Below are 15,827 nucleotides of genomic sequence, written 5' to 3'. Positions count from 1 at the left end.
ACCTTATCCTACGTGCTGTACTTTGATGGCGTGTTCTGAAACCTATCCAGCGAATTTCAAAGTAAGATAGATATTTTAAAACTTACAAATATTTTAAATATTATGGAAATACCTATAGAAGATATTTTCAGTATTATTAGATAAGTTTATTTTTAAAGTAACATATTTTCAGTATTATTAGATAAGTTTGTTTTTAAAGTAACACAATTAAAATAATTTAATGAGTTCTAAAAATATTATAATTGTGGATAATTATTTAAATTATATATTTTATTTGTTTTAAAATATTAAAAGGTTTAACTTTATGTTGAAAAATCTAATTTAATTTAAATGATTTTATTCTCTTTGAATAATTAACGATACTTTATCATTTTAAATAATGATGAAAAAATATTATTTTATAAACTTTAGTTTATACAATAATATTTTATCTTAATTCCTCTTAATGTTTTATTTAAGTGTTTTATTTTAATAAAACACTTATACATTTTCAAATCAGTATTTAAACTCATCGTTAGATTGTTTTGAGGATCCCAAAGCTTAGGACTGGGATTGAATACCCAGACCCCTCTCTTTTCCTCCTCACTTTTTCTCTCTTTTTCTTCCTTCTCTCTCTTCCCATGCGCGACATACTCATGTTGTTTCTCTTCTCCACCGTTCGGTTTGCACTCCGAACCGGCGCCACCTCCAGCTGCTGTGCCCTACCTCCACCTTCGGCCTAATCCTCCCCCACCGGCAACCCCTACCTCACCGGTGGTGAGCTATATTGGTAGCCACCTCTCCCTCTTTCTCCCTCCAAGCAAATGCGTTTTACACTAATTTTCTCCTCCTCGTGCCATCATACACGGCTGAAATAGCCATCAAGCACCACCAATGGGTTCACCACATCGTGGGCTTCCTCCCCATGTCCTTCTTTTCCTCTAAGTCTCTTTTTCTCCAATGGGTCTCCAAAACTAGCCAAATAGTTGCACCACTGTGCACCACCATACACAACTAACCACTGGGTTTCATCGTCACCACCTTGTTCCTCTCATCACCACGACCTTCCCCAACAAATTTCATGTCCAAAGGAGCTGTGTACAACTCTCACTCTCCCTCACTCTCCAAGGCACGAAATTAACTTATAGTGGCCGATCTGCTGCCATGAGCCACCGCCTGGCCACCACCTCGCCAGCATAGCTCCACCACATCTTCCTCTACCTTTTCCTACCTTTCTATGAAGTTCTATGACCTTCATCCACCTCAAGCAAACTCCCACCATTTCAAATTCATTGTTCACAGTGTGATGCCGCCGTGCTCCGCCACCTTGGACCACCACGAGGCCATCTTGAGCCTTTTCAAGGCCACGCCAAACTATTCTCAAGCTCAAACTGCCACTTTACGTGGTGGACAGCCACGGTATGCGGTGTTACTGCCATGTACGACTTCTCCGAAGCCTTGATTGTGACAGGCAGCGAGCGATGCATGGGTTATCATGTCGATAGTATAACCCTCTATCTTTAGTTATTTATATTTAAGTAGTTGCTTGGTCGGACTGTAGACTGCGTAGTTAGTATTTGTGGAGTTCACTGCGTAGTTGTGAAGTGTTGGACTTGACTGTGTAGTATTGTGGATTGTGCTATGAGTATGGGCATGAGATGAACACCGTAGTTGTGATACAGTGTGAAGTGCAAAGGGAGTACGCATAGAGTGTACTCCGTGTACTGCAGCGATGCACCGTGTACTGCAGCGATGCACCGTGTGACGTATGGCCAAGAATGAAGGAAGTGCATGTGGAGCGTACTCCGTGTTGTATGGCGATGCACCGTGTGATGCGTGTAGTGATAATAAGTGATGTAGCGAAGGAAGTATGCGTGGCGCGTACTCCATGTCGCATACCGATGCACCTTGAGGCATGTATCGTAGTGATGTGAGATGTAATGTGGATGGAAGAGAGTTCACATGAGTGTACTCTGTACTATGTCATGATACACCGGATGGCGTGTGACAAAGGGTTAGATGGCATAGCGGAGAAGCATGGAGTGTATAGTGTAGCATCGGGAAACTGTGTAACCGTATCCCGAAACAGTGGTGATGTGGCTGTAGTCCAAGGTAATGGGTGTTGCCTTGAGGTTGACTTGTGGTTGAAGGTATGTGTGAAGTAGTGAAAAAGTATCAGAGAGGGCAACGGAAGTGTGATGGGCATCGTGTTGTTATTCAAGAATTTGTCTCGAGCTGCATAATGTGACAAAGGCACATTTCTGGATACAGTCCTCTTGTTAAGTGGCAGGAACTGTGTAACAGTGTCCCGAATCAATAGTGATATGGCTTGTAGTCTGAGGTGACGGGTGTCACCTTGTGGTTGACTATGGCTAATAGTATATGGAAGTGGTGGAAAAGTATCAGAGCGTACAACGGAAGCATGATGGGCGTCGTGATGTGACTCGGGATTAGTCTCGAGCTGCGTGATGTAACAGAGGTGCATTTGTGGTGCAGTCCTCTCCTATCAAGTGTTGGGATGAACTTGTACATGGCCGAGAAGTAGGAAGAGTCCTATCAACTGGGTTTGAGCAAGTTGGTATTGAAGTATGGAGCTTGTTTATACAAGCGGGTGTTCATTAGAATTATAAGTTGTTCTTAGGTGATAAAAGGGGATAAAATACAAGTGTCTGTGGTGAAACACGTGTACCAGACAGCTTTACCATATGTAATGGGGTAATTTGTCCTCAGTATAATTACATGGTATTTTAGCCCCAGGGTTGGCTTGAATTCATGTAGCCTAACTGGTTAGGAATAAAGATTTAGTATAGGCTAGGATACATGAAGGTAGTGACGAGTATATCATCTAAGGTTGGAATGCATGACTCTATCGGTCCGAATCAAATGTAGGAATGTGGAAATAGAAGAATGAGACGATGGTGTTATTGTCTTAATCCTAAGATGAATCAGGGAGATTCACTTTAAGGAATAAGACCTCGAAGGTTTTAGCATAGTAAATGGCACATAAAAGCCCAGGGATGGATGGTAAGTGTTCCAAGTGAGGCATAGTTCTATTTTAGTATAGTTGCTTATGCATTAGATAGGTGATGATGTAAGGTTATGTGTATGCATGTAGGTTGCCATCTGACACGCACATGAGTGGACTACATGGATTGAGTATGGCATGAAGTCCAGGTAAGTATTCCGTTCAAACTCTTCTAGAGTTTTTTCCTAAATAAACAAAGAAGAAAATGAAATCTTTTCTTTAAAAGGAAAACGAAACTTTTTCTCAACATAGACGTAAGTTTTCAAGTATAAGTATGTAGCGGCCCTCCTTGGCAGCCCCTTTTCACGCACCCAAAGTATGTACATGTATACATGTAAATGGATGTTATATGCAATACATATTATATATATATTCACGAAAGGAAACGAAGTGAAGCTTTAAAAGATGCAAGAACATATGCTTTTAAACGAAAAGAAAGAAAAATTCTTTTTTTAAAATGACTCTTATGAAAAGAGAAACTTCTTTTATGACGACTTTTATGAAAAGAAAGAAAACCATTTTCTTTTAAAATGACTTTACGAAACTGATTAACTGAAAAGTCGTAAGAACTGTAAATACTAAAATGAACGGATGGACTGTAAAGGATTGAAAGGACTATAAAGAAAAGAAAATGACTGAAAATGAATGAATGAACTGAATGCATGATGTATGAAAATACGTAACGGCTATATGGAATGAAATAGAAATGTTACCAAATGGACTGGATTGGGCAAATTGTAATGTCAGGTTAGTAATACTGGTAGTGCACCTAGTGCTGCACCCTGACAGAATGGATTCCCAACCTGTAGCCATGGGCTGAATCAGGTCTAAAAGACTGCTAACTCTAGCACACGGGGCGTAATAGTGTACTACACGACCAATAAAAGTGAAAAGAATGAAAGAACGGATGCATGTTAAGAAAGAATGCATGTATGTATGAATTGACTGTATGCATGAATGTATGTAAGTAAGAAAAGATGAATGCATGGATGTACGTATGCATGAATGTATGTAAAAATACGTATGCATGAATAGACTCTTTAAGAAGTGAAGGTAGCGATGCGTGGTGAACTGTTTTAAAGAAGAAAACATGTTTTTAAAGAAAAACCCCACCTCGTAACGTTTTCAAACGAACTGAAAGAAGATGCATGCTATGTACGATATGTATGTATGGAATGATAGCTGCATGACTGAAAACCTATGTTATTATATTTTAACTATATAAAGTAATGCTTACGAGTCATTGACTCATTTTAGTTTTTATGTGTGCCCTCCCAGGGACAACATGAGCATGACAAGTCAGGACGGGCACAACCAAAGGGAAAGAGCACGAAGGCCTAGGTAACATATTTTGTATGAGAAGCTTTCATTATAAAATTGATATTTTTCGCTGTAAGCTTTTTAATTAAGAAAAATGAATTTTATTATAAACATTGAGTCTTTTGTATTCTAGCATGAAAGGGAAAGAAATTTTAAAAGAAACGGTAATTCCCGTAGATTTTTATCAAAATCATTTTAAAAAGGACCCACCACAAGGTTGTACATAACCAGTGCGTTGCTCGGTGCCTGGTACAACAAAAGGTGTCAGAAGCGTCGTACATGGTGATTAAACCCTGTAGAGTGGCTGTTTGGGCTACTGAAAGTGGCTACAGGGGTGGATTTGAGTGGGGAAGGGTTTGTTCGTGGTCCTTGAGTGGTGGCCTTATGGTGGTGCCAATGTGGCACACGAAGGAGGCACGGTGGTCCGTGGATGAGATTTAAGCTTTGGGTCTCAAAGCATGGAAATGGAGAGGGACAACTAGAGGAGCTTGGCTGGGCGTGAATGAGCTTAAGGGAGGTATGGTGGAGTTGTGGTGGCGAGGTGGTGGCTGGACAGTAGCTCATGGCAGCGGATCGGCCATAAATGGTGCAATATGTGCCTTGGAGAGTGGGAGAGAGTGAGAGAGCTAGGGAGTTCGGTTGGAAATAAAAATAGTTAGGCGAGGTCGTGGGTGGCTGAGGATCACGGTGGTGGTGGTAAGACGGTGTGGGTAGCTGTGCACGGTGGAGAACCCATGTGTGCGCGTGTTTGGTGGCCCAATGGAGAGAGAGAGAGTCATGGTGAAAGAAGACTATGGAGAGGAAGTCCATGAGGTGGTGAAGCCGTTGGTGACCATTTTGACCGTGTACGGTGATGATAGGAAGAAATGGGTTTGAAACGCATTTCATTGAGCTGCCATGGGAGGAGGAGGAAGCTGTCGTGGATCTCACCACTAGTGTGGTTGAACTCGCTAGTGGGAGAGGGTGCTGCCAGTGGTGGAGGTGAGATTTGGATGGTCGATGGTGGCACCGGCTGGAAGAGATGAAGGCTACGGTGGAGAAGAGAAGAGAGAGGGATGTCGAGCTTGTCGTGTACATTGGGGAGAAGAGAGGAGAGAGAGGGAGGAAGGAAAAATGAGGGAGAAAAAGGTAGGGGCTTAGGTATTTAATCCAAATCCTCCGTTTTGGAATCTACAAAACGATCTATCAGTAATTTAAATACTGATTTAAAAACACGTAAGTGTTTTATTTAAAATACAACACTGAGAAGAATTAAGATAGAATATTATTTTATAAACTAAAATTTATAAAATAATATTTTTTCATTATTAATTAAAATGATGAAGTCTCATTAATTACACAAAGAGAATAAAATCATTTAAATTAATTTAGAGTTTTCAACGTAAAGTTAAATATCGTAATATTTTTAAATAACTCAAATATTTTAATTTAAATATTTTTTCACAATTATATTATTTTTAAAGCTCATCAAAATATTATAATTGTGTTATTTAAAAACAAGTTTAATCCAATAACAATATAAATATCTCATATAAATATTTCTAAAATATTTAAAATATTCGTAAGTTTTAAAATAATAGATTTGCTTTAAAATCTGTTTAATATCTTTTAAAATATACCATCTAGACTCGATACGTAAAACGAGAGTTATAATTGAAAAATAAAGAAAGAGCAAGTTATCACATTTATAGGGTCCCTAACACTGTTGTCTTAGATGTTTCTAGAGCCTAATGAGGGTCGTCGATGCAGAGGGATTCTTAGAGAGAGTTTCTCTATATGTCAATATGTTCTCACACGAATTGTAGCTTACTTTCTACCATCCTGTTCATGACGTCCTTAATTATTTCGGTATGGCCCCCTCACAATTGCATCCTAATGCATGGAGGGTTTTGTTATCGTGCTATGTGGTGTGGCGTAAGGCCGTTTTGGAATTTTTAGCATGATTACAGTTAAGAGTTACGGTTAGCTAGGGAGTGTTCAAGTACATTGGCTAAGAGTGTCACGTAATTAATTAGATTGCGTGATGATGGTTACGGCTACTTGTCACTTGTTACATGCATAAGAGATGTAGATTTTGGTGAACATATATGGTTCATGTTGCATGGTTTTATTCTTTTAAAATCAAGGAGAAATATATTGGTTTAAGGGCATATTTTGATATTATGCCCTTTTAATATGTGTATTTTATAGGTGAAGATCACATGTTTGCATAGGCGATGCAAGTTGCATGGGCGAATTTATATGTTTGGACATAAAGATTATGAGGATTTAGTGATTTAGGTAAACGATATCTTTGGGTGTCATATGGATATATATTTTAAGGGAGTGAATTATTTTGCGATTTTGATGGTTAAATTGAATACATGGATCCAAATGATGGTTATCCGATAATATGGATGGTTTTATTGGGCCTAAATTAGTTAGTAATTGAAAAATATTTTAAAAAGTCTAATTGAGATTTAGTGGATAATTTTAAATGAGCCTTGGGCCCAAGATTTATTATGATAGATTATGGGATTTTTATTGAACCCATAATTAGATTATAGCTCATTTAATATATATATATATATATATATATATGGACCAAGTGAGCCCCCAGTTAATCCATATTAGACCCCAAATATTATTCCTAAAAATATTTATGGGACGAGTTGGAGTTTATTTTGGGCTCAAGATAGGCCCATTAGAATTTATTAAATAATTAACCTTTGAGGTTATCGGCAACCCTCGTACTTAGAATCGAAACCATTAAAGGACCTGGCTAGCGGCCATAACCTTTATTAACTGCAAAACACATGTACCTGCTTATTTATACGCCGCCACCATGCACATTTTCATCTCCGCGTGAAGGCACGGACTTTTGTTTTGGTAGTTGTATATATTTTTATTTTTGAGAAATGTTATTTATCATCTCTACATTATATATTAATATGTAATTTTTTATTTTTATCTTTTTATTTAAACATACATATTTACACCTTCATATATGTTTATTTAAATTAAATTATAAAAATAACAAATTACATATTAGTATATGGTGTACGAGATGATAAGTAAAATTTTTCATTCATACTTATATACATTAACGTATAACAACCCCTTCTATCAATTAAGGTTGTCCAAGTTCCTTCCTTTCCCTTCTAGCCCCTGTTTCTTTCTCCTGCAATCAAGACCAGCCACTGGAGGCAAATTGCACCCATTGTAGTGGGCCTCCTCCATTCCTCACCTCTCGGTTGTTCTAGCTAGAAACATTAAGCTCGCCCCATAACCTAGCACCACTACAATGATGCTGTGAAACTTCCTTGCCAACCATCACCATGAGCCCAGCCTTTTGTAAGTGTAACTTAGTCCCTTCAACGCCTCATAAATGGAGCCATCCTCACAACAAACAACTAGTCGCACACCAAAGCTGTTGAGACAAGGACCACCATGTCACAACCCCACCCTAACAAGAGCGAGACTGCATCCCGTACTTGTTCTTTTCCCTATTATAATTGTATATTATTATTAATAAATGCCCATATTTTTTTTATAAGGTAAATTAATACGTGACGGACTCGAACGCATCACGCATAAACATTAGATTTCTAAACTAAAAGAAACACCTGATAGACATATATTTACATTCATTTTCATTTATAAAGGACTCTTAGAGTCCGTTATCCATTCATCTAATGTAACTATTTTAAACAAAAAGGGACTCAGTCCCTACAATCTTTACAAAAGAAAACAAACTTAAAGTATGAGGGGTTTCCATCACCCCACCAACATAAGAAAACATATGCCATCACCAAAAACAAACCAAACTACCCAGGGACCACTAAACGTCTGCCCCTCCCTCTTCAGCATTTCCCAGCTCCTCAACAGTTTTATATGTACTTAGATGTTTAAAAACATAAACACAAAGTAAGTATAATACTCAGTAAGTAGTATACAATGCTGTTAACTTAATAAGCATCTAGTGTTTTCTTTTGAAAACATGCATCCATAAAACAATTATTAATTCTGACAACACTTTCATGCATAAATAGGTTAAAAGTTAGTCAGGCTTTCATGCATACATTTTCTTCATAGTTTCATGCATACATTTACTTCTTACTATCATGCATATATTTACTTCATACTTTCTTATGCATAATCTTTACTTCTTAATTTCATACATACATGTACATCATACTTTCATGCATATGCTTAATTTCATCTTTTACTTTCTTTTGGCTGGTACACTATTACGTTCCGTGTGTTGGGATTAGCAGTCTTTTTGAACTTGGATTCCACCCGTGGCCACAGGTTAGGAACTCCTTTCCGTCAGAGGGCAGCACTGGGTGCACTACCAGTACTATTTACTCATTTCTTTGGTACCCTTTCCATTCATGTGGCCATTACATATTTTCATACATTAACTTTCGTTCGTTTATTTTCTTTCTTTGCAATCAAACATTTTCAGTATCTTTCTTAGTCCAATGCATATGCATTTATTTGGAAAATAGCATTTCATGTCATGCTTACATATAATTGGAACATTAATTATTTAAAGGAGCATGTATGAAAATCCCATGAATTAGAATCTACATGCATGCATTACCATATATGCACATACAAACAATTATAATCGATAGGGTACTTAATAGGGACTATAAAAAAAGGTTTGTATATAATATAAGTTCATTTATTCTTTAATTAGAGGAATGTTTGAAAAGAGATAGAGAGATGTTCTTTCACAAGATAACTTGGCGTAGGAGCATGGTCATAGCTACTTACCTCGATTTACTTAAATCCCTTTAATGTTAGTAGATCCTAGTCCAATAAATAACAAGCGTGTTAATACTCATCCAACATCCTTTAGGCCTCCTTTTAATGAGAAACTAAAATATTATAAATCTAACGTCGTTTTCTACCCTTAACATTACTTTGAATAACTATCCTCTCGACTAATCCTTATAAGAGTAACATAAGAAAATAATTAACCTAGTTAATACATATTATTTAGTTAAGTATGACATGGAAAATAACTAGAATAGCCCATTAAGTAATTCAAATCCTTAACATCAAAGTTTATAATTAAATCATTTAACACCCTTTTTTAAAACAAAAAAGTTTATAAGATTACATATAGCCAAAATAATCTAACATTTCTAATCACCTAAGGAAGAAAACATAACACCACTTTCAAAATAAACTCTCTACACAAATACTAATACCAAATTTAATCAAAGAATCATTTAAGATTTTAAATAAATTCATTTGTTAAAAACTTTCTTTTATTTCAAATATACATAAAAGCACAATATCGACACAATCTTCTTATATATTTTGTTACTCAAACAGTCCATAAATATATATATATATATATATATATGAAAGTCACCACAATAACACAGCCCCTATATGTGTCAATCACTCAAAACAGAGCATATATATGTATATACGAAATTACAACATAAAAACGACCCCATATATGTATTCAATCACTCAAATCAGAGCATATATATGCATATACGAAACTACAACATACAAACAGCCCCATATATATATACTTGGCTAAGCAAAACAGGGCACATACATATATATATGTATATATATACACCAAATCACAACATAAAGAGATATAAAAACAAAACTGAACACAAGTACCACACATGGTTCGGTTGGTCTTAACAATACCTCAAAACCGAATATATATATATACAAGATAGGCTATGAATTTCGAAATCCATATATTACCCATACTAAGAAATGAGTTAAGAACCTCTTACCCTCAACTTCTTCACTTCTTGGAAGATAAAAGCAACTTGGAAACCTCAAACTATGAATAACCTCAAAATGGTATGGAAAAGATATGTATGGTATGGTTTGGGGGAAAATAATTTTTTTTTTTCTTTCTTTTGGGGATTAGACGGCTTGAATGATGGAAAGAAAACTTTGGTTTTCTCTTGAATTGAAAGATGAAGGAAGAAGGAGAGAATTGGAAGTAGGCGTCGGCTTGAGGAAGTGCGAAGAAACTTATAACTTTCTTGGCCTATAACCGATGGAAGCATAAGGGAAATGATGCATTCGGTCAAAGCTCATCTTGATTTGGTGAATAATGGATAGCTTGGATCAAGCATAAAGAGATAGTCATTGCACCTACCTCAATCCAATGGTGTAAAATCAATGGGCCAAATTCATAAATAATTGAAGTTCAGGACCTAAGAGAAAATATATTGTGGGTATTAAAATCATGCTCTCAACTTATTTTAATAATCCACATAAAATAAAAACACTCCCATCTTAAAATAAAATAATAAATAATAAAACAATAAAATCTTTATCTTAAAAATATTTAACTTAAGAAATAAAATAAAATGACATAAAGACCCACGTAGTAAGACTCTGGTATTACACACCAACTCTGGTTTCCCCTCTGTCATGCGAGAAGATCTCCCACCTCCACCTTCTCGATTGTAACCCAAAATCACCTTCACGTAAACTAGGATAGCAATGCCGCATTTTGCTTCCACATCTTCCAAATTACACAAGCCACCATCACATGATCAGCCCATGTGCTGCACTAAGGAGGCTACCAACAAACACTGAATATGCCAGAGAATAGGTCTCTCCTCTCAAACATCGACTAGCTCCATCATGACTGAAGCCTCATGTTAGGAACGACTGATTTCTACCTCAGTAAAGCTCAACCACGTTCAACACCTCCATGGAAAATTGACTCACTACATATTCATCCTCCATCGCACCAAGAAAACTCCAGCCTCATCATGATTTATGACTTGGCCACCCAGACCTGTCACACTCTTCCTCCTTCAATAAGCTTCTGTTGAGTGAAAAAAATTGAATTATTTTTTATATTTTGTTTGAAATTTTAGAAAAGTTGTAATTATTAATATGGAAAGGTTGTAATGATTAGTTTAAAAGTGTTTGTGTTTGAGTGATATTTAGGAAGGAAATAAGATGAGATCAGATGGGATGAGATGAAAAGCATTACCAAACATCCCCATGGGGTTAGAATAATGAGCTTCAAAGCAAGCAATTCAGTACCTAGATTGTGAACAAAAGCTACAGATATTAGCATCTAGGGAATGAACCCCATGGGTATATACAAACCCCCTAGCATCCATTCAAAAACCTAATATTCAATGTTCATGAAATCGGTGAAGCAGATCCAGCAGTTAGACGATCTTCATCAACTAAATGATCGCCAATATAAACAACTGAAGCTGGTGATTCGAGGTAACCTTTCTAAGCATTGTATTTACCTTATATCCATAAAGCTTGAGACACTGACTTAGGCATTGGAGGTGTCCCCAAATATACCGAGTCCTCAAACTCTCTTGGGTGTAGGTGATTGAGGCCAAAAGCAAGGGTGCGAAACACATCCCTAATAGTAGTGTTACAATTATAGAGGGAAAATTAGAATTAAATTAGGATTTTTAAATATGCATGCTATGAGAAAATTATTAGTTTTAGGAAAATGAATTGTTGTGATGTCATGGTGATGATTTTTAGTATAACGGATGCGCACGAAATCATGAGGTTACGTGAATTGTGCCAATGATTTTCTTCTTTTGGCTACTGCCTTCTATTCCTTGTGTGTTGCAGTGTGTTTTATATCCACTTTGGCTGTTGCATGTATTTCTTGTGTACTGTAGTGTGCTTTATATCTACTTTTGCTACTGCATGTATTTCTTGTGTACTACAGTTTTGTTGTTCAGTGTCCACATGTCCTTTTTGCTTGTAATCCTTCTCATCATATTTTATTTTGTGAGACTCTTCTTCAAAATGGGCATAGATGTTTAGGATTTCCCATCTTGGACAATAGAAATTGAAAAAGAGAAACTAATAAAGCCTTAGTGAAGATGTGTGCCAATTGGAACTTTGAGGTTATGTGGACAGGAGTGATGACTTCAGCTAAGACCTTTTCTCAAACAAAATGGCAGTCCAATTCTATATGCTTAGTCCTTTCATGGAAGATAGGATTCCTTGTGATGTGGATGGCTACTTGGTTATAACAAAACAAGAGAGTAGATTGTGCATGGTTGATGTTCAATTCTTTTAACAAACCAAGAAGCCACATGATTTCACAACTTGTGGAAGCTAATGCCCTATACTCTACCTCAGCTAAAGACCTAGAAACTATTACTTGTTTCTTTGATTTCCAGCTTATTAATGAATTTCCAATGAATATGCAAAAACCTATAACAAACCTCCTAGTCTAGGGCAAGCAATCTAATCAAAGTCACTATATGCCTTTAAGTGTAGGGATGATCTTGATAACAAGAAAATACCATGGCCTATAAAACCTTTGAGATATCTAAGAACTCTAAAAGCTTAGTGCAAATGAGTTTATGAACGTTAGTCTATAAATAGTGTAACAGCCCGTTAGAAATTTAATTGTAGAATTTCTATTGACTTTAGGAACCTTGTAAAAACTCTATAAATTTTCACGAATCCATTAATCATATAGGTTTTAGTCTAACTACATAGTTAGTATTATTACTCATTATGGTATCAGAAGTGTGTTTTTGATTATTGGAGATAGTTAGAAGTGTTTAAATGTATTATGGTTTGTACCATTAGACTCGGTGGGTTATTTAAGATCTTATGGCGCAATAACTCTTTTTTATATTTTCAGACAAAACATCTGTGCAAAACTGTAGATATTATTGGATAAAAATATCTTGAACTAATTTTTGTGGATATTATTGGATAAAAATATCTTAAGCTAATTTTGTGGATATTATTGGATAAAAATATTTTAAGCTAATTTCGTGGATATTATTGGGTAAAAATATCTTGAGTTGATTTTTGTAAATATTATTGGGTAAGAGAGTCCTACACTTAACTCTCACTTCGGGTAGAAGAGACATACAGTTAACTCTCACTTCGGGTAAGAGAAACCTACACTCAACTCTCACTCCAGTCTCATCTCTTCCATATCTCGTCCATAAAGATCTCCAGCCACCCCCCACGAAATTATCTTCATTTACACTTTCCATTGAAAGAATACCAAACACTCTCTCTCGGACAGCTTTTAGGTGTTCTTTTGCATACCCATTTTGCAGCTTTTATAGGTGTTTTATCATAAAGTCTCCTTCATATAAGTTGTTCTTTTTTTAGTCTAGTTTACGTGGATATCTTATTTGTCCCATTTGAAGATCATTTGGTCAGTAAAATATTGTATAAACTATAAAAAGGTCATTCTGAGAGATAAACTGGAGAATATGTTATAGTTTGGAGTTTTTGACCAAGCTAATGGATAGATATTGGTCCAAAATTTTTATGGAGTATTGTTAACATGTGTATATGATTATTTATTGAGGATTTTTGCATGATTAAAGGTTTTGATGAAATATTTTCTTAGATTTAGAAACTTAGAAACTGGAAGAGGAAAAACAGTTTCTGTTTTGAGAAAGTTTAACTCTTTGGTGGTCTAAACCTATTCCAATGACTTTGATAATTTTATTGGAGGCTCCTAAACATCTTATATACATGTTATATTATTATTTTGAAGATATTTGATGTTAGTTTCAAAGATATGAAATTTTATGCAAAGAGATATTCAGATAAGCCAAAGTGTGGATGTTCTTGGCTAAATTTATGTTTTGGTTAATTTTTAACCATGTGATCTTGAATTAGAAGCTTATATATGTTTTAGGATATCTTTTTAAACCATGTGATGGTTTGGTTTGAAGATCACATCTTTATAAGTCATAGATCAAAAGGTTAATCAAAACAAGTTAGAAACAAAAATCAATGGAAATAGCATATGGGAATTTCGACCCTATGGAGTTTTAATAGTTGTGATTAGTTTTAAATTTTTCTAAATTGATAATTGAGTTGAGGATAAAATTTACATGAGACATGCAAATTTTGGTGACTTTTGAGTTAGTATGCAAAATAAGTTATGGGTAAAACGGTCATTTTCCTACATGTAGAAAATGGAAATTTTACTCTTTAAGTTAGTATTTTCCATATTTTAAATTATTAGTGACTTAGTGCTAACTTTTAAAATCACTAATTACAGTTCCTCATGATCGTGCTTGAGGTTTTATAAGAAATGTGAAGATCGAGGTAAGTTAGCTTTTAACTTACTAGTAGTCTACTGTGTATGTGTGCTAAGTAAAGGAACTATAGTGTATGTATGTGTGTTATCATATATGTCATGCCATGCCATGTTATCACGTAATTGTCTGTTATACAGAATTTATTCCGTCATTAGTTTTTATCTGTTACATAATATATTCTGTCATGTATTGCTGTACATTACAAGTACGTCATGCTAAGTATGCCATCTATTACATGTATGTCAAGTCATGTAATATTCACTGTTGTAAGTATGTCATATTAAATATGTTGTATATTATATGTTATACCATGTTACGAAATATTTCTATCTCAAGTTGGTCATGTTTTTCAAGTTATGTTCAAGTCACGTTATGTTACGTCAGAACTTGAGTCCTTTCGTATTCCAGTCACGTTTCATCTTGATTTACATTCAGTTTCGTGGGGTCCACAACAACTGTGGCACACGAAGTATGGGGTCATAGCAATTGTGACACGTAGAATACATGAGGCCACAACAACTGTGGAGTATGTATTTAACTGTATTGTGACACGTAGAATATATGGGCCACAACAACTGTGGAGCATGTATTTAACTGCATTGTGATATGTAGAATACATGGGGCCACAACAACTGTGGAGTATGTATTTACACGTAGAATACATGAGGCTACAACAACTGTGGAGTATGTATTTTTCATGTTAACTCAAGTTTCAGAACAAGTTCATGTTAAGTTAAGTTTCAGATCAAGTTCATGTCAAGTCAAGTTCAGTTCACGTTTCAATTTAAATTATGTCAATTATGCTATGTTGTACGTCAAGTTATGCTTTAATTACTTATGAATTTAATTATGCATTCATACTTTTACTGTCATCTATGCATCATTAGCCTGTATGGAAGTTTTTGTTAACTTACTGAGATTTGTAATCAAATCTCACTGTGGTAGTCTCAACTATCATTCCCCCCAAATGGTAGATCTTGTTACAGGACCTGAAGGAAAATCAGGAGCTGACCAACCAGACACAGTTGATTGAGCGACGGTACGACGTCAATGTCAATATAGTAGTTAACGTAAATTACTACTTGTACGATGGAGTTGCATCTCCAGTACTTTTTGGATCATAACCATTTTGGACCAGTGTTGTGATCTTAGTTATCCAATGGGTCTTTATATATGAAATATGTTTTAAGCATTTGGGATATTTCAATTTGGTGTATAGTATTGCTAAAGAAAAAAATTATCCACTGTGAATATTGCATAATGTTAGATGCATGTTATGAACGTTGCATCTTATATGTCATGAACGGGGGTAGGTAATCTTGTGTTGCATGTCTCGACGCTTCAAATGTCCGTCCGATCCCAAACGAAATTTGGGGGCGTCACAAATAGGCTTAGAAAATTCACAACATAAGTGATGTATGGCCTCTTAATTATTAAGTAAA

This window comes from Carya illinoinensis, chromosome 8 (assembly GCF_018687715.1).
Source record: "Carya illinoinensis cultivar Pawnee chromosome 8, C.illinoinensisPawnee_v1, whole genome shotgun sequence".
Classification (NCBI taxonomy): domain Eukaryota; kingdom Viridiplantae; phylum Streptophyta; class Magnoliopsida; order Fagales; family Juglandaceae; genus Carya; species Carya illinoinensis.
Note: the sequence above shows the minus strand (reverse complement) of the source record.